Source organism: Eriocheir sinensis, chromosome 22 (genome assembly GCF_024679095.1).
Source record: "Eriocheir sinensis breed Jianghai 21 chromosome 22, ASM2467909v1, whole genome shotgun sequence".
Lineage (NCBI taxonomy): Eukaryota > Metazoa > Arthropoda > Malacostraca > Decapoda > Varunidae > Eriocheir > Eriocheir sinensis.
This window is the reverse complement of record NC_066530.1, coordinates 17,577,232-17,596,309: the sequence shown is the minus strand read 5'-3', so window position 1 is coordinate 17,596,309 and position 19,078 is coordinate 17,577,232. Positions and strand designations below refer to the sequence as shown.

At 40.9% G+C, this 19,078-nt stretch overlaps 1 long non-coding RNA gene across 1 annotated transcript in view; it reads right to left on the bottom strand.

Annotated features, from left to right (window-relative positions):
* Positions 1-676: 676 nt before the first annotated feature.
* Positions 677-19,078, bottom strand: part of LOC127002191 (uncharacterized) — a 123,973-nt gene continuing 105,571 nt past the window's right edge. Inside the window, exon 3 of the long non-coding RNA XR_007755857.1 lies at positions 677-891. This is a non-coding gene — a long non-coding RNA (uncharacterized LOC127002191). The remainder of the gene's footprint in view (positions 892-19,078) is intronic.

The window sequence follows — 19,078 nt, the reverse complement described above, 5'->3', positions numbered from 1 at the left end:
TAAAGGGAAAATTTGACACAGAAAAGATATCGAAAGCAAGCAAAGGAACTCATATCCAGCATAAAACAGCCACTGGGATTAAGGAAGGCAAATCTGACACCAAAAACCTCTCTCACTCTCTCTCTCCTCTCGAAGGGCGGCGGCGAGGGCAGAAAGAAGCTTAATGGAGAGAGGCGATGAGAAATAAACAAGATTTACATATAGAGGAGAGCAGAGTTAGGAATCAAAATATTCAATCAGAACAATTACGTGATTCCCAATAATAGACGTGATGACTGAGCTCTACTATTACGGGTGGAGGTGGTGGCGGTGGTGGAGGTGCTGGTGCTGGTGGTGTGTGGGGAGGGGTTGGTGTTGGTGTGTGTTTGTGGTTTGTGGTTTGTGCGTGTGTGTGTGTGTGTGTGTGTGTGTGTGTGTGTGTTATTGTGTCGAGGAAAAAAAGTGAGAAATAAGAATAAGAATAAGAAAAAGAACAAGCATAATAAAAGTAGTAATAGAATCCTCAAAATAATAATAATAATAATAATAATAATAATAATAATAATAATAATAATAATAATAATAATAATAATAATAATAATAATAATAATAATAATAATAATAATAATAATAATAATAATAATAATAATAATAATAATAATAATAATAATAATAATGATAATAAAACCAGTAACTATATCTTTCTATTGTAACACTCAAAAATAATAAACATAATTCCATCAGTAAGACCACCAAGTACAACAGTCATTTCAGCGTCAGGAGGAGGAAGTGCAGCGCCATCCGAGAAGTCCCAGGAGAGCTCGGCGTCAGCATCAGGAGGAGGGAGTGTGCTGGGCGAGGCTGAGGCGGCGGCGACGGCGGAAACCCGAAGAGGAGACGCTGCTTCTGAGTCTGTGGGGCACATTGCGATGCGTGAGTCATGTTTGCCTGCTTAGAATATCCCTTAAATGTAGGAGTGGAAGAGTTGCTATAAGACAGGTTCCTTTCTTTCCCTGATGCTATCTAGTGGAATTTTGGCTTTCTGGAGAAGCATTTAGATATCTCATTGGTGTCTTTCTTTGGTGGGGAAAGCAAGGCAGTGGAGAAGGGAGGAAGGACAAGAGAGAAGAGAACACAGGAAAAGGAAATGAGCATGAAAAATCTTACCCTTCTTAAGAATTATTTCGATATCCATTGTATCTGTCTTAGTGGAGGGGAGAGAAAGGGCAAGAAAAAAGGAAGAACAGAGGGAAAGGAAAATAAACGGGTAAAATTTTATAGGTCTCTGAAGACTCACTTCGACATCCTTATGATATGTCTTTGTTGGGGCAAGCGAGGCATTGGAGAAAGGAAGAAGGGCGCGAGAAAGCGAAGAACAGAGGAAAGGGAAAAGAACGGGAAGATTCTTAGCTTTCTGTAAATAATAGAGATTCTTATGGTATCTCCGGCTGGGTAGGGAGAGTGACACAGTGGAGGATTAAGGAAGGGGCAAAAATTAAAGGAGGGCCAAGAGAGAGGGAAGAAAAAGGACAAGTAATAGAAGGGGAAGAATCTTAGCTTTCATATGAATCATTTAGACACAACCTTATGGTATCTATATTTGGTGGGGAAAGCAAGGCATTAATGAAGGGAGGAAAGGTAAGAGAAAGGGAAAATAGAGAAAAAAAAGAATGTGTGGAATCTTAGCTTTATGAGAAAAATATTAAATGTCTTAATGGTATCTATGTTTGGGTGGAGAGAGTGAGGCAGTGGAGAAGTGAGGTAGGGCATGAGAAAGGGAAGAACTAGGGTTGCAAGGGGTGGGAAAGTTTCCGGGAAAATAGAAACCAGTTTCCCGGAATTTTCAGGGACCGGGAACTTGGGAATTTTAAATTTTTCACACGTGTGTATTTGTATTAATAAACAAACCAATTTTGGCAAATATAAATATTAATTAAAACGTTTCAAGCAACAAAAATTGTATTTCCAATAGGTTGAGTTAAGTTTAAGGAACTTTCAAACACATGATATCAAGTCACCTATAGCATAAATTAACAAAGAAAGCCTTCACTGTGTTATATAGAAAGTCTCATTAGTAAGGATGAATAGATGTATTCTCTGAGTTAAGACGAATGGTAACATTTTGTGGTTTGGTTAGGTTAAGTTTAGGGCATCTTCAAACCCATAATAGGCGACAGCTTATGGCACAAAATCACAAATAAGGACCTCACTCAGTCAGAAAGGAAGCATATATGATTTTTTCTGAGTCAAGACGTATGATAACTTATTGTGATTTTGTTAGATTAAGTTAGGATTGGGGTATCTTCAAACACATGACAGCGAACAACTTATGGTATAAATCAACAAAGAATAACCTCACTTTGTTGTATAGAAAGTCTCATTCGTAAGGATGCTTATATGAATTTTCTGAGTCTAGACCTATAGTAACTGTTTAGGTTTTGTTAGATTAGGATAGGTTAAGTTTAGGGTATCTTCAAACACATGACAGCCAGCACCTTATAGTATAAATCAACAAAGAATGATCTCACTTTGTTGTAAAGAAAGTCACATTAGTTAGGAAGAATGTATTAATTTTCTGAGTCAAGACCTGTAGACTGTTTGGGGACTTGTTAGGTTAAGTTAGATTAACCGGAGGGCGGCATGTGCCTCAATGGACGTCACTTAAACAATCCTGCCAGCGCCACCACTGGGCTAGGGACATTCACTAACAGCCCCTAAAACGGAAGTCTAAAGAGGCAACAATAACCTCAGACACAAAAATATGAAGCCTAAAGATGCTATAGGCAAACTTGTGCATTTTTTTAAATTCTTAAAGTTCCCGAAAATTCCCATGGAAAGTTTCCCAGTTCAAAATTCACAGGAGTTTTACAACCCTAGGAAGAACATAGGAAAAGGAAAATATCGGGAAGAATCTTAGCTTTCTGAAGATATATTTAGACATTCTTATGAATGTATCTATGAATGGCTGGGGAGAGCGAGGAGCTGGAGAAGGGAAGGAGGGAAAGATAAAGAGAAAAACAGAGGGAAAGGAAAGGAACTGGAGAGTCTTAGCTTTCAAAAGACTTATTTGGGCATCCGTATACTATCTATGATTGTGTGGGAGAGAGAGAGAGAGACAACAGGGATGGAAGGAAGGAAGGGAAAGAAAAAGAGAAAACAGAAAATGAGGAAATGAACTTGAAGAATCTTAGCTTTATTGCAGATGTAACTAAAAATATTTGTAGCATCCATCCCTGGGTGGAAGAGTGAGACAGTGGAGAAGGGAGGAAGAGAAAGAGAAAGGAAAGAACAGGGAATGAAGCAGAGACTGGATATAACCTTGGTTTTCTAAAGGTTACTATTGACATCCTTGTAGTATATATGACTAGGTGAGGAGAGTGAGGCAGTAGAGACGGGAGGAAGGGAAAGAGAAAGGAAAGAATAGAGAATGAAACAGAGAATGGATATAACCTTGGCTTACTAGATACCTGATGACATCCTTGGTGAGGAGATTGACAGTGGAGACGGAAGAATGGTCAAGAGAAAGGGAAGAGTGGAAGAGGAGGAGGAAAAGCAAGAGAAGAATGTTGCGGTTCACCTGAGGGCTTAGGAAACAGGTGTGTGCCAGGTGCATCAGGCTTCCATCTCAACATGTAACTCCTACACTCCAGAGCATTTTAAGACTTGCGGTGAACATGGATACTCTCGGCCTTAAGAGCTTCCAAAGAGGGCTCAACTTAGCAGCCTAATTACCGAAATACTTAGCCAAATATACTTGCGTTAATATTCAAAGTTTACGGCTTTAGAGTTTAATGAATTAAGTCAGAAGTTAAAGTAGCTAGAAGCGCAGTCATTTATTTATTTGTAGGTTTACTCTCTCTCTCGTGCAGTATTTATTTAATGTCTGTTTGTCTGTCTGTCTGTCTGTATGTATGTATATATATATATATATATATATATATATATATATATATATATATATATATATATATATATATATATATATATATATATATATATATAAAGAGGAAAATGAAGTTCAGCCGTCAGTGAAATGGCTCGCATTTCCCCGCCATTATAATATTAACGCCGCTGCCCTGACGTGCACCTTATGACGGCGATGACGCTCCGTAATCTTTCGGAAGCTCGTGATCTATGCCCTGGCTTCGGGTTTAAAGGCTCCGGCGCCGCCATACACGTTCTATGCTGCACAACGTGCTGCCATCTCCTATAAGTTGCCTCTAAAACTAATGGTATGATAACGTTTCCTTATCACGTGCTCGTGTGCCTCATACTCCCGCCACGACCATTCTCACGCACAAGAAACTATGCCATAGTCTCACAAGGTGAACCCATTCATCTTCCTCAAATTAATCCTTGAAAAAACTACGTATTATACAAAAAACAACGAAAATCTTCGAGAATGTGTAATTTTCAATAATTATTACCAAATATCCTTAAAGATGTATGTATCACACAAGAACACATATCAGTGTTTGGTGTCATGTCAGAAAGAACGCCTTGAAGACAACTTGCTTTTCGTGGGCAAAGTTTACTGTCTCTGACGATCCTTTATAGTTACATATTTATGTCAACTCTGAAATTCACCCTTAAATTCACAAGGTAAAAAGAACGCAGTATATCTTTGCTCCCCAACCCTCGGCTGGGCACAAGTCGTGATTTGTTATTCCTACAAAACCGGACTCACCACCTCGCCTCATGCAGGGAAGGACGGCAAGACACAGCCACCCAAACATTGAACGCTGCACCATCTATTAGAGTGTCTGATCATCATTGCTTAAGGAAAACAATGCAAAACTATGCCTTAAAACATCACTTATCATCCTGGCATCACTTACTACAACGTCGCCTTGAGATACAAATACAAGTAGAGGATGAAAGACCACAGAGAAGGTGGAGGCAAGAGATGTAGTATTGGGAGACGATCAACAACCAACTGATATGATCTAAAATCTACACATCTTTGTCGTCTGGTTATTATCTTACCACCTTTCTCTCAAGTATACATAATTATTTGTTTATATATGAATTTATTAGCCTTTTTTTTTCTACATCAGAGGACACGGCTCAAGGGCAATAAAAAGAGTACAAAAAAAAGCCCGCTACTCGCCGCTCCTATAAAAGATAAAAGTAAAGAATAGCCAAAAGAGAGGTCAATTTCGGGTGGAGATTGATATTGATGAAGAGTTTTCGGTATCTGGGAACTGGAACCCACAAGAGAAAGCAGATTCTCAAATAAGACGAAAAAGAGAAGAGCAGGGAAACACATAACAGTATCTAGTGCTATGCAGATGAAGAGTTTCCAATCTCCAGGCACCCTAACTGAAGACACAACATACCCGGAGACGCTCTGGCGAAGTCGGAATAAAAAGAGTGGAGAAACGAACAGAACCATCTCGAGCTATGAAAGTCCTGATGACTAAAAAGGGAGCCGGGGATGAATGCAGCAAAGTGTATCCATGAATGAGTCCCTTGATGCCGACTGTGCAGAAAGGAGCGGCGCAGGAAAGGTTAAGGTTGAAGCAGGCATTCCCAGAAACACGTTTGGAGTACATAGGAGAGACAAGACTAAAAATAAAGTAACGAGAAAATAGGAAACATGTGGCAATTTCAAGATGTCCTAGGAGGGTAAAATGACCTCATGGAACGTAAATAGACAGGAGTGTTGGAGATGGAGGTTTCAAGAAGAGGGAAGAGAGGAAGGCCAAAGAGAAGATAGATAGAATGATTAAAAGGAAACTTGAAAGCGAATGAATTGGAGGAACAAGACGTGGATGATAGGATTAATGGAGACGGCAAAGGAGAAACAACCTCCCTATATGAAATTTGGGAACGCTGAAGAAGCAGTAGACGAAGAAACGAAAGAAGACAACACATGTGGCTGAAGCATCTACTCAGGGACGTGGCAGAGAAAGCAGATTAAAACAGGAGAGGAAGACAGGAATGACGAGAGAATCTAAGACAAAAGTGCTGATGTCATCTCCACAAAGGGTCCTATCAATAGACTGCCAAGGATGTTCTCGAAGCAGGATCTTAAAACAGAGTATTGCGCAGTGACGTTCATGGAGATAACAGACATATATTAGCTTGGAAATTATAGCGAAGAGCGAGAGAATCAAGGTAAGGAACTAATGATAGGTTAAGTCAATATAGGTTCTCAGTGACAGGATGCAGAGGAAGAAGTTTATTAAGCAGAGAAAATAAATTAAACATCGTACTCATAAGAGAATCAAGGACCATACAATTATCGTGATGCGAAGAAACAAATAAAGATTAATATATATGATTAGAGGAAAAGGGGCGTAGATAACAGATAAAGATAATGGATAATGAAGAAGAGAAAAAGAGGTGAAAATAATTATTAATAGCATCAAGAGAAAGGTTGCTAGACCGAAGAAACTGAAATAGCTGAATGTAAAATGTGGAAAAAGGAAAACAGGCAGAGATGATAATAAGAAATACAACATTACGAAAACAATTTGCAGACGGAAGAGAACGATTTTAAAAGCGAAATGATAAAAGACGGTGATAATAACAAACCCAACATGAAAAATATTGCTGGACAGAAGAAAATTATTTGAACAGACGAAAAGAAAAAGGACAAAGAAAATAATATGAAAAACAGCATCATAAAACTACTTGTTAAGACATCAAAAAGCGAATGAAAAAGAGGAGGAGGAAAAGAAAGACACCATCACGAGAAAATATCCTAGACCGAAGAAAGAGATATGAAAATAGAAATATGATGAGACAAATAATAACCTTTGGGTCTCACCTGAGTAATAAAGGTGTGCAGGTGAGAGCAACGTTGATATGAGGCGCACAGGAGGCAGGGGAGGACAAGAGGCGTATGTTAAATTCACGATGGGGATGAGGGAGAGGAAGAGATGGAGACTATGTCCGTGTGCGAGAGACAAAGAGAGAGGCTGAGAGAGAGACAAAGAGATAGGTAGGGTAAGGGAAAGGGAGACAAAGACATAGGCAGATAAAGAACAAAGACAATACATAAATACATAAATAAACAATCAGGAGAGGAGAAGATATCTTTACCTGTGATATATACCTTGCACGTGAGAGAAGGTACAGGGCCCTAGAAGTAATTAACCTGAGACTGAGTGCATGGAGGGAGGCCACGAGGAAAGGGAAAGGAATGGACAACCTGGTACCAAGACCTCTCACGTAAAGGCAATGTGGTCTCTCGTAAAGCGGAACGTCTTGTGTACTGATTCGAGGGCACTCTCTTTCTCTACTCAGCCACAACTACAGGTAACTTTTGCTTCATGAGGGAAGGGATATTCGTTTTTTGAGTGTTGGTGCTGTTGAGATTCGTTAATTCATATGTTCATTTTTGTGTTAACCTATGAATTTATGGTAAGGGAATATGTGTGTACGATCACTTAGATGTTAGTGGGAGGTCTGTAAAGGGATTATATTAATTTTTTTTTTACTCCAAAAATCTTTCTCGTGTTGTTTTTATTCTTTTTTTTCATTGTCTCTTTTTCTTCCTCTTTTTCTATCATTCTCTTTCGTCTGGCTGATGTTCTCTTGTTTTTACTTTTTTTTCTATTATCATCTCTGCAACTTCTCTTCCTCATGTTAAAATTTCTTTCTTCAGTTTCTGCATGACCCTCACAGAAAAGCATGAAACTACAATACCCAAAGAGTCTATGATTTCATGATGATATAACATGCGTGCACCTGGAGGAATTAAGCAGTATCTGAACTTTTTATCTTTACCACTGCTAAACTCTACAACAGCCTTCCCTCTAAGGCATTCTTCTCAAAACTTATATAAACTCGTACAGAGAGTATCAAGACGTTTAATATATATTTGGAGTCTCTTATTTTCTTTATTAAAACAGCGTACTGGGAGCATCTATTTATATACTATACCCATTGGTCTACCTCCCCTCCCTGCATAGAAAACACAAACGATTTAAGGCAAAATTAACTGTATTTGAGGCTGTTAATAAAACAGTAGAAAGTTTATAAAGGCTGTATGTGATGTCTTTCAATAACTACAAACAATTCAAGACAAACTAAATAACACGTGAGGCTGCTCAGGCAACCATTGAAAAAAAATATCAAGACTGCCTGTGATGTCTTATATGAAAAACCGCACTTAAGAAAATGGCGAAGGTGATCATGAAACCATCTCCACACACTAAACAAACACTTGATCCAACATGACCCCGCGGACCGACTCTGAACTCACGGCAGCGGCAACACAACATCAAGGCCTGTAACAGAGACGCTTCGGGCGGTGGACTCGTGGACTTCAGAGGCCCAACACGAAGTCCAACAGAGATCGAGGCAGCGGGGAAGCCACTTGATGTTTAGATAATATTAACACACACACGCAAGCAAACACTGAGAAATATGTAAGTAAATGCACGACCCTTCTCCATACACGGGTACATAGATTTTTGTTTACAGTAAAAAAGACGGAGAGAGTGATATTTAATGGGTCAGTAAAACGCCTACAGATCCTGCTACATCGAGACCCCAATGCTTGAATAAACGTATATATAGATTTTTGTTTACAGTGAAGAAAATAAGAACAAGTGAAAAATGAAAGGATAAACAACGCCTCCAACTTCTTGCTACATCGAAACACCAATGCTTGAATAATGAGGTGTTCCTTTCTTCCATTCCCAATAAACACATATATAGATTTTTGTCCACAGTGAAAAAGATACAAACAAGTGAAAAATGAATGAATAAAACAACGCCTCCAACTCCTTCCTACATCGAAACACCAATGCCTAAATAATGGTAGTGCTCCCTTCTTCCCTTTTCAATAAACGCATATATAGATTATTTTGTTTACAGTAAAGGAGACAGTGATATACAGAGGGGTGTAAATAAACTCCTGCAGCAAATTGGGACATCATAGAGACACCGAAGCAATACGTTCCAAAGGTCTTTTCTCCTTCCCTTCCTAATAAACACATTCTCTCTTTTTATCTAGCCTTCGACTCATGCTTCTTTTCCTCTCTCGCTTTTTTTCGTATTTCTCCTTTATGCTCTTTTTTTCTTTATAATGTACCCAGTCCGATTTCCTTCCTTCTCGCTCTCTCCCTTATTTTACTTCTCTTTCCTCTCTCTTCATCTAGGATATACAGACTCTTGATTACGGTAAAGAAGACTGAACAGGTGATATATAAAGGGATACAACAAAACTACACCTTCTCGTTGCTACATCAAGATACACAACTGCTTGAATAATGTATCCTTCTCCCCTTTTTAAACAAACGCATATATAGATTTTTGGTCACAGTAAAGAAAACAGAACAAGCGATGAATAAAGGGTTAATAAAACACCTACTTTATCGTGATACACCAAGAGACACCAATACAATATGTCCTAATGATTCTCCCTTACTAAAGAACTCCAAGACTGCACTTCGGCATCTTGTAAGGGGCCTGGGTATATATCTAAGTGCCCTGAAGGACGTGAGGAAATGCAAGTAAGTTCTCTGAGGCGAAGGTTGGGAAATAATGTGTTGAAAGCCACTTGGGGGCTGCAATGTGTGGGAAAGGACTGGGGTATGTTGTTTTGGGGTGGTTGAGGCATGTATGTGGGTAGGGGCGGGGCATGAGATGTGTGATAAGCGAGTAGGGCATGTTTTAGGTATGAAAAATGTTGGGTTTGCAGGTAAGTTGGGGCATGTTCTATGTGGGTATGGCTGAACATGCGGTGTGTCTTAGGAGAGTAGGGTATGTAGCAATATAATTTGGAGATATGTGTGGGGTCACGTCGGGGCATGTTGTATGTGGGTAGAACTGGGCATGTGGTTTGTTATGGAAGCAGGGCATGTTGTAGTATAGATGAGAGAAGCAGTGTGTGTGGTAGTATGTTAGGGCATGTTGTATGAGGGGTAGATCTGGGCATATGGTGTGTGTTAGAGAATCTGGATATGTTGTTGTATGAATGGGAAATGTTGTGTGTGAAGGTCGGTTGGGGAATGTTGTATGTGAGGTAGAGATGGGTATGCTGTGTGGGGTAGGGATGGGCATGCTGTGTGGGGTAGGGATGGGCATGCTGTGTGGGGTAAGGATGGGCATGCTGTGTGGGGTAGGGATGGGCATGCTGTGTGGGGTAGGGATGGGCATGCTGTGTGGGGTAGGGATGGGTATGCTGTGTGCGGTAAGGATGGGCATGCTGTGTGGGGTAGGGATGGGTATGCTGTGTGACTAAATGAAGCATGCTGTGTTGAATATTCTTGGGTTTATTTTTTTAACTGAACAGAACCTGGGTATGAGATAGTGTTATGTTGATAGATAAGCCTGAGGATAGATGTCAAAGAGAACCGAACTTGGAAATGAGTCAGAGGTTGGTTCAGAAAGGAAAAAAAATGAAGGCAAAATAAAGCTAAAAACAAATAAAAAAATAAACAGAAATGGTAGAATATTTTTTTTTTAATTTACGTTCTTCTTGAAAATACAATCACTGAGCAAATGATAATTGTTCTGAGAGAAGGATGAAAGGTGGCAGTACTAGAAAGCTGAGAGAAGAAGAAATAGACAGACTGATTTATTACGTAATTTATATCTTCTTAAAATATATATAAAAAAAAATCCCTAAGCCCTTAAATATCTGCTCAGGGAGACGAACGAACGCCGACATTATAAGAAGAGCAAAAAATTGTATGCAGTTTGATAATGAAATAATAATACCTAATTAATTAGTAATATGCTCGTACCAGAAAGCCAAGTATTTTCTTTGAACGTTGGAAATAAAACTAAATTATAAAGATATACTGTCGAAGCGCCCGTCAGGTTTATCGCTGTGTTGCCTCTGGGCCTGAGGGTCTCGAAGAAGCGTGAGAATTTATTTAGCAGCAAGACGAGAAAAAGATGAACAGGAGAAGCAGAAGAAGTGTGCAGGTAAGTGTGAATTTAAGAGTGAATAAAAAAGACAAGACGGTAAACTGAAGAAAAGGAGAAGAAAGAGATTGAAGAACAAGATGAAGAAAACTAAATGAAGAGGAAGAGGAAGAGGAACAAGGAGAACAGGAACGAGAGCAGGAATAAGAACTAGAACAAGAAAAAAGAATGACAGGAACAAAAGATAAGAACATGAAAAAATAATCATAAAACAAAAGAGGAAAAATAAAATAAAAACGGAAAAGAACAAGACCATGAAGAACAAGAAAAAGAAAAACAAGAATATGAAACAAGAAAACAAAAAAAAAAAAAAGAAGAAAAAGAATCATAAAACAAAAAATTAAAAAGATAACAAAAATGGAAAAGAATAAGAAAATGAAGAACAAGAAAAAGAAAAACAAGAATATGAAACAAGAAAACAAAAAAAGACAAAAAAACAAGAGCATGATAAAAAAACAAGAACGAGGAAAATAAAAATAAAACCAAAAAGTAAAAAAAAAGAATAAGGAGAAAAAATAAACAGAAGACAATAAGTAGAAAATGAATTAATATTTTTTTTACATAAAGCTAATCCACACAAACTACTCCAAGAAAACAAACACACCTATCACAAATACAAAGCCGTCTAAAGCATCTATCAGGCACACCTTAAACATGTGCAATATATAAAAATCAAGCCACATGCCACGACCACAGAAGATTAGATGATATGGGGGTGTTAGAGGGATATGTACGGGGATGTAAGGGTGTATGGGGGTGTGAGGAAAGGGGAGAAACTACTGTGAACTGAATGCATGAGAAGAGATATCAAGGTGCAAGACTTCCAGGAAAGTTGAACGCAAAAGGGAACGGTGCAAACCCAAACAAAATCGGACAGGTAAGAGTGAATATGAGAGTAAACAGAAGAGCCACAAGACAGTAAACTCGAGACGGCGAAGAAGGTGACAATCCCAAAGAACAAACCAACCCATAAAACGTTCCCCACCAGATGCAGAGAAACACAACAGCGGTCTACAAAATAAAGAGACAAGTCGGAGGCAGCAGCGGCGGCGAGGACAGGTAAGCCGTCGCCCAGGTAAGTGAGGGGCGGGGGCAAGGGAGCACCAGGTAGAGGCCGTTCAGGTAGACGAGAGAAAATGGGAGAGGGGTGCGGGGGTAGGGACGGCGGATACAAAGGTAGCCACTGAGGGGAGGAGGGAAAGGCAGGAGGGTATAGGGGTAGGCGGATGGTCAGATGGGGATTATAAAGAGAGGCAATGGGGGAGGAGGAGCAGGAGGAGGGAGGCGCGTGTATGTGTGTGTGTGCGTCTGTGCGTGTGTATGTGCTGGCCTAATACCCTCCCGTTGCGTCTACTGGCCGGCCATCTTGTTGCGGCCTGAGAGAGGGAGCCGCGGGGGGGGCGAAGAGAGGGAGGGAGAAAGAGAGAGAGGCTGAGAGAGGGAGGGAAGGCGATGGGGGGGGGGAGAGGGAGAGAGAGAGACGGCCGACGGAGGAGGAAGTAGGGGGTTAGAGAGCGAGAACGAGAGCAAGAGAGAGAGAGAGAGAGAGAGAGAGAGAGAGAGAGAGAGAGAGAGAGAGATGGTCATCCCCAGCTTCCGTCATCTCTCCACCCACTCTCCCTCTCTCTCTCTCGGCCGGTGCTCCCTCTCTTCGTGTCGGGGGCGGGCACTAGCGGTCTAGGCTTCTCTCTTTCCCTTGCTCTCTCGGCCGCTCTCGCTCTCCCACGCTGCTCCTCACTCTTTTCCTTCCTCTCTAGTGCCGCCCCCCTCGCCTCTGTCACCAAGGCTGGAGGACACGCCTCCTCCCTCGCGCCGCCGCCGCCACCGCCACCTTCGCCACCAGGAGTGACGAGATAGTGTAAACAAAACTCCCAAGACCGTGCTTCATGATGCTGAATTTCATGCCAGACTTAACGCTTATTCGCCGTCCCAGCAGCAGCATTTTTAAGGAGTTTATTGTTGTATTAAATCACGGTTCTAAATCCCAGCGACAACAGAGGCCACGTAATATACACACACACACACACACACACACACACACACACACACACACAAGCGGAGGATTAATGGATAGGTGCGTGGGGAAGAAAGAAAGGTGTGTGTGTGTGTGTGTGTGTGTGTGTGTGTGTGTGTGTGTGTGTGTGTGTGTGTTTAGAGGAGTATATGATAAAACACCACGAAATATTAAACGAGAGAGAGAGAGAGAGAGAGAGAGAGAGAGAGAGAGAGAGAGAGAGAGAGAGAGAGAGAGAGAGAGAGAGAGAGAGAGAGAGAGAGAGAGAGAGAGAGAGAGAGAGAGAGAGAGAGAGAGAGAGAGAGAGAGAGAACCACCACACACACACAGACGGACAGACAGACAGATGGACACATAAACACACGCTTGACAGACAGACAGATAGACAAGGACAAAGAGACAGAAAGACAGACAGACAGACAGAAGATAGACAGGAGACAAAGATAGACAGCCAGAGAGGCATATAACGTGATGAGAGAGAGAGAGAGAGAGAGAGAGAGAGAGAGAGAGAGAGAGAGAAGGAGTGAGCGAGAGAGAGCGAGCGTCGGAGAAGAGGTGCAAGCGGTCGGGCGGTAGGCAGAAGGGAGGGAGGAAGGGACGCGAGGAGGCGGGCAGGGAGGAAAGGAGGGAGGGAGGAAAGGGAGGAAAGGCCTGCTGCCGTAATGGAATGCTAAGTCGGTGTGGCTGGAGGCAACAAAATGGCCGATATCTTGGTGTGCGGCCATCCAGTGAGGAGGCACACGAGGAGGAGGAGGAGGAAGAAAGGGGTAAGGGGTGGGAAGGAGGGAGACGAGGATAGCGAGGAGAAAGAAATGTATACTTGGGAATGAAAGTGGGATGATGATGATGATGATGATGGTGATGATGGTGATGGGGAGGAGGAGGAGGAGGAGGAAGAGGAGGAGAAGGAAAGGGATAAGGGGTGGGAAGGAGGGAGATGACGATGACGAAGAGAAGGAAAGTGCAGTAAGGAATTTAAGTGATGATGATGATTATGATGATGATGATGATGATGACGATGATGATGATGAAGATGATGACGATGATAACTTAACAAGGATGAAAAGAGGAAAAGTATCTGGTTATGATAATGATGACAATGATGACGCTGGTGATGATGACATAGTGACAATGATGACAATGATGACCATGATGATGATGATGATGGTAACTGTGATGATTTAAACTAGTATTATTCTGTTCCTGCTGAAGATGACGAGAGGGAAGAAGGAAGATGATATTGATATAGATAATAATGACTATAATAATGATAATGTGAAGAAGGATAGAAAATAAAATAAGAGCGATATTACCACGAATACAAAAATAATATATAGCACTAGTGATAAAAGAAAAGTAGTAGTAGTAGTAGTAGTAGTAGTAGTAGTAGTAGTAGTAGTAATAGTAGTAGTAAAAACAGTAATTATCATTTTATTATTATTATTATTATTATTATTATTATTATTATTATTATTATTATTATTATTATTATTATTATCATCATCATTATTAGCATGATTATAGTAGGAAGAAGGAAACAAGGGGGGTGATGATGATGTAGATATCTGTGATGATGACAACTCAAGGAAAATGAAAAAAGGAAGAAGAGAAACTGGTTATGATAATGTTAATGGTAATGGCGAAGTTATAACAAAAATAAGAATAATGAAGATAAAGAGGAAGGAGCTGAACTACTCTATGCAGGTGGGTGCCTCAAAAATTACAAGATGCATACTTCATACAAAAGTGAACAAGGCCTTCACCATTTGGGAGGGAAAAAAACGTTGGAGACTATATAAAACGTCTAACTTCGAAGATGCTGATAGGCAGAAACGAGATATGAAGTTTCCAATTTAAATTTTGAGTTAAGGAACTACTGAGAATATTCATACCACCAACCCAGAGACACGAGATATGAGGTTTCCAATTGAAATTTTGAGTTAAGGAACTACTGAGAATATTCATACCACCAACCCAGAGACAATCACCACCGTATTACACTGGCTACACAGACAGATGCATTAACCATTCCACGAAAAAAATTATCCATCAAGGTGATAACTAGATGTACACAAATGCTGTTATGTATTTGCTTCTTATGAAAAGCTACACCAATGTCTTAGGGGAGGGGTAGGATATATATGTAATCAGATATCTCACTGAAGCATAAGATCGTCAAAAGATGCAAGGGACCAATAGGAAAAGAATAATAGGAGTGAAGGTAAGATATACTCATGCCAAGACTGATTTCGTGTGATGATCTTGAAGAACTACTAACGAAGACACAAAGGTAGATAAGGTTGTTTCATGCGGCGAGAGGAGTGAGGAAGCGTGAGGGACAAACGAAGGCATAAACACGAGAAAGGAACTGCGAATCTTGAGGGAAGGAGGGGCAGACGTGATGATTTTGAAGAACAACAATTAAAGACACAAAGATGAAGGAGGTAGTCTCAAGGGGCAAGAGGAGAGAGGAAGACTGCGGGATAAACAAGAGGGCAAACAAGAGGAAGGAACACCCACAAAACTGCCAGGCTTGAGGGAAGGAAGGTAAGATGTGATGATTTTGAAGAACAACAATCAAAGATACAAAGATGAAGGAGGTGTCTCAAGGGGCAAGAGAAGAGAGGAAGACTGAGGGATAAACAAGAGGGCAAACAAGAGGAAGGAACACCCACAAAACTGCCAGGCTTGAGGGAAGGAAGGTTAGACGTGATGATTTTGAAGAACCACAACTGAAGACACAAGGATGAAGGAGGTAGTCTCAAACGGCAAGAAGAGAGAGGAAGACTGAGGGATAAACAAGAGGGCAAACAAGAGGAAGGAACACCCACAAAACTGCCCAGCTTGAGGGAAGGAAGGAAGCACTGATTCGCCTGAGAGGGTCGCGAGGAGGCAACGGGAGGAAGGAAGAGAGGGAGGGAGAGAGGGAGACAGTGCATGACCCTGACTGCCAAGCGTGGAGAGAACCTTTCATGCAGTACACAAAGAGAGGGAAGGCAAAGGAGGGCAAGGGAGATCCGTAAGCGATAAATCCTTTGTTACATTACTGCGTCACCTGTAAAGACCGCGGTACAGGTGATCAAAGAAGTTGCTCATTAACTCTCTTGATTAGCCAACGCCTCACCTGCGTCTCCCGCCTTGACAACACTCTTAAAACAGGTGTGTCAGCTCGAGCAGGTGAGGAGCTCCGTAATTAGAAGTATGGTACCTTTGATCCCTACAGGTAAGAAAGGACACGCCACCTCTCGACTTTGTGCTTGCAGACCCATTAGTGTGTGACGGTGGTGGTGGTGGTGGTAGTGGTGGTGGTGAGGGAAAAGAATGGACGAATGTATGAATGTTGTTATATATATAGACTGATGGCTTGGTGTTCGCATGAAAGGATGACAACAAACACGAGGAATAAAAAACAAAGGTATGGAAATAGAGAAAAGTGTAAAAGGAAGGAAGGAAAGACGGATGAGAGAGAGAGAGAGAGAGAGAGAGAGAGAGAGAGAGAGAGAGAGAGAGAGAGAGAGAGAGAGAGAGAGAGAGAGAGAGAGAGAGAGAGAGAGAGAGAGAGAGAGAGAGAGAGAGAGAGAGAGAGAGAGAGAGAGAGAGAGAGAGAGAGGGGTCAACATGGAAGAACTAACAAGCCAAGGCATTCATATAAAAAGAAAGCGATATTGAGACAAAAACTGTCTGATCATTTTAAGAATCAAACGAAAATTTAACAGTAAAGAGTAAACAAAATACTGATACAAAATACAAATATAAAAGGTGAAAATATGAAGGAGGAGAAGAGGAAAAGATATAGGAAAATGAAGCAATAAATGGATGTATAAAAAGGGATGAAAGAAATAAAAACCCAAAGCTTGATGCTCTTTGGATTATAACAACGATATCAAACAATTCTCTAAAGAGTTATAAGCTCTATATATACCCCTGAGCGCTACTCCTGCTGTTTTTACTTCTATGGTAAGAGGAATCAGAAAAAAACGCCAACATTATATATGAGAAAACAGTCAACAACTCCATTACATACGAAGAGAACAGAGCGACAAGTTAAAAATGGAGAGTTGTTTAAGAAAAGTAAATTTGAAAGCTCACCGATCCACCCACGGAGAGCATAACAACAACTTTTAGTACAGAGATGAGCGTAAGGATACAGGCAATGCAGCAACATCTATATATCATGAGACTTAATGAGAAGCTATGGAGAGGAATTGGCGGTAAGAGCACAGTAATGTTTCGGAGGAGCAGGAAATGGAAGCGCAAGGCCTCAAAGGGAAAATGTAACGAATCGCTAAAGTAAGCCATTCACGCCGGCCTGTGCCTTTCAATTAGCACCTGAAGTAATGAATAGTGTGCGAATATCACTAGTGAGCAGTCTTCCTGTGGCCAGAGTATGTGTCCGAGTGGTGGAAGATTACCCACAGGCTGTCCAGATCTTCAACCAGCCTTAACCTCAGCGACTTCGGTCTACCGGGGGGCGGGAGGCATGCAGGATGGGCTTAGCAAGTCATATATCACTGCAGCCACCTAAAATAAAATTCACCTGCGCCACTAACGTGCATAGCAGAGGCAGCACATAAGAATTATAGGTGCATGTCATTGTTGGGAAGAGTTGGCCACAGCACACAAGACTGATCATTCCAGATCTAGAAAGTTGTTCTTTTTTTTTTTTTTTACAACAAAGGAGACAGTTCAAGGGCACACTAAAAAAGGAAACAATAATAAAAAAAAGACCGCTACTTGCTGCTCCTAAAAAGAATCCAAAGAGGCGGCCGAAAGAGAGGTCAATTTCGAGAGGAAAGGTGTCCAGATATCCAGTGCCACTTTATTCATAATATTCGGTGAATCCCTACATCAACAAGTGGTCCCATGCTGTGCTCCATCTTAGGACTCTATGCAACCTGGGAACGCTCAGCTAGCAGTGGAATCCTGCCGCCGGGAAGATGGGTCTTTACATATCCCTGGAACCTGCGGCAGAGCCAGTTTCTTGGGTTTCGTCCATCTGACTGGGGCCTGGGAACACTTACCCTTGTCCCATTCACTTTTACTGCTGCCCAAAAGCTTCTAAAGGTATCTACGAATGAGGGGAAGAAAACAAGAAAGGCAGGAAAAGGGGAAGAGTGAATTCTATCGGATAGTCAGAGGCCGCTAAGCACCTCACGTTGATATATGACCAGTCCCTCACCTATGTAGGTAGGTAGCAACTTATAGGAAAAGAACAAAAAAAGAGCTTACTTTCTTTAGACTTCTTTTTTAGACTGTGTACACAAATATGGTGACCTATAGTGAGGTAAGGTCAAAGAAGTCTTCCACATATAACAGAAAGCAATTTATAATACAAATAAACAAAAAGACCACCATTTGATAGATAAAGACTCATTACTGAAGAAGCATATACACATTAATCAAATAAACTCATATAATACGAATTTAGGTTTAAGTTACGTTAATTTTTTTTTTTCAGAAACATGATAGGTAGCAACTTATAAAAAAAAGTCAACAAGGAAATAGCTCAATCTGTTAGGTAATTTGTCTCATTACTGGGGAATAATATATGACTTTACTGAGCACACAAATACGGGGCTGTTTGGGTTAGAGTTTGGTAACGCTAAGGGTCTCTTTGCACACACGCCAGGCAAATGTACAGAGTCGATAGTTAACAGAAAAAAATATAGAAAGTAAGACCAGGTATGTACCAACAAAAAATACAGGTGTGAGGGAGGTGAAGGATGAAGTGTGCAGGAGAGAAGTGTGAAAAGACGAGTGTAGACAGAAGCGTGAGGAAAAGCATGAAGCAAATAAGTGTGGAGGAGGAGAGGAATGTAAAAAAGGATATAAACTGGAGAGAGGAAAAATAGGAACAGAAATCGAAGGTGAGAAATATAAACAGTAGCGTGAATAAGCGAAAAAAAAAAGAGAGAAGAAAATAAATGTAAGGAGAGGAGGGTGAAGGAGAGGTTAGTACAAGATGAAAAGTGTGAAAAAGTGAAGCATGAAAAAGATAAGTGTGAAGGTTAGAGGTATTAAGGGAAGCGTGAATGAAAGTGTTAAAAGAAATACACGTGAAGGAGAGGTTTGTGTGTGAGGGAGGAGAGAGGTACCAAGGGTGAGAAAAGTATTAGAGAAAAATTGGAGTGATTACAAAACACATGAAAACTAGAAGAGGAACAAACAGTGACTCCTTCCCTAGTTCACCTATGA